Raw genomic sequence first — 1,417 nt, forward strand, 5'->3', positions numbered from 1 at the left:
CAGGGACCCTAGGGCCCAAATCCCCGCAACTCTCTATTTGTGTAACGAGGGGTTCGGGGCTATAAGAATTCTTCCCAGAGGAGCGAACCCCTCAATTTTCAGCTTGGAAGGTAGTTTAAAATCATGGCAGCCCTCCCAGTGGAGCAAACCCCGCCAGTTTGCCAGCAATGTCTGAATCTCGGGACGCTCGCACCGATGCCCAAACATTCCTGGTCCCGGGGTCTTCTGACTCGGGAATCTCGCGACTCGACTCGCAGAGCGCCCTTGAAGACCGTGGGGGCCCAAGTGCGTGGTGAACCCCGAAATTCAGATGGAAGACGGGGTCAAAATAAAGGAGCCCTGAGCAGAGTTAATGGAGCCACTCTGCTCCCGAAGGCCAGGGTGTGCGTGTGCAGCCCGAACCCCGCATCATAGCCGGGAACACCCCCCCAAAAAAAATCCGCAGGATTCAAGCAGATAGAACCCGCGACCCTCCACCGCCGCCCCACCCCCACCCCGGCGTCTGGAAGCCCCGGCTCGCTCGAGCCGGCGTCCGTCGGCGGTCCCCATCCCTTAACTTCGACGGTAGCGCGGAGAGCCGCGTCCCTGTTCCCCGGGAGCCCACACTCACCTGCGCGGCCATCACCCGCTGTCGCTCGGCAATCAGGCTGCACTTCTTGCACTGGCAGTCCCGCCACATGCAGAAACGCTTGTGGCCCTTGAGCGGCGACGCGTAGCCGTGGTTCCTGCAGCGAGCGCATTTCGGCAGCCTCGGGGACTTCTTGCTTCCAGAGCCCAGGCCCGACGGCCCGGAGCCCGAGGCACCTCCGCTTCCCCCCGCGCTGGAGCCCCCAGCCGCTCCGGCCATCACCCCGGCAGCTTTGCTGTAGCCTCCGGCTTTGCCCTGCGGCGGGGCCCCGGGAGCGTGAGGAACCTCTGTCGGTGTAGAGGGCTTGCCGAATGCGTCGTCGTTAGGCATGGAGCTTCGTCTCCTGCTCACGGATCCACCCAGCCGGCTGCTTAGCTCCCTAGAAGGAGTGCAGGAGGCGGGCGCGCTGCAGCTCGACCTGTAGTCCAAATGAAGAGCTCGGGGAGTGGGTGGGGGGTTGTACCTTTTTTTTTTTCCTTTTGGCGCGCCTAGCGCAGGACTTTTGGATACTTTTCAGAACCTTCCGAGGATTGCGTGGGCGGGAGAGGGCGCTACGCGGTGTAGCCACGCCCACTGTCCCCCCACTGCGCTTCTTCTGAGCGCAAAAGCTTGCATCAGCTGCAAAATTGCTACAAACCGCCGCCGCCGGGTGCAGAGCACCAGCACGAGCTACCTCTGAGGGCTCAACTACTAGGAATTGAGCTGAGCCACGCTGATTGCTTTGGAGGAGGTGCACACCACCCTGTGTGGTCGACTAGCTAGCTCCCTTCCCTCACCGCTATCCCCCCA

The 1,417-nt window shown here is 62.3% G+C and overlaps 1 pseudogene; it reads right to left on the reverse strand.

The window, feature by feature from the left end:
- Positions 1-121: 121 nt before the first annotated feature.
- Positions 122-958, reverse strand: LOC114615108 (annotated as a pseudogene).
- Positions 959-1,417: the final 459 nt, after the last annotated feature.

Source organism: Grammomys surdaster, unplaced genomic scaffold (genome assembly GCF_004785775.1).
Source record: "Grammomys surdaster isolate TR1022 unplaced genomic scaffold, NIH_TR_1.0 126591, whole genome shotgun sequence".
Lineage (NCBI taxonomy): Eukaryota > Metazoa > Chordata > Mammalia > Rodentia > Muridae > Grammomys > Grammomys surdaster.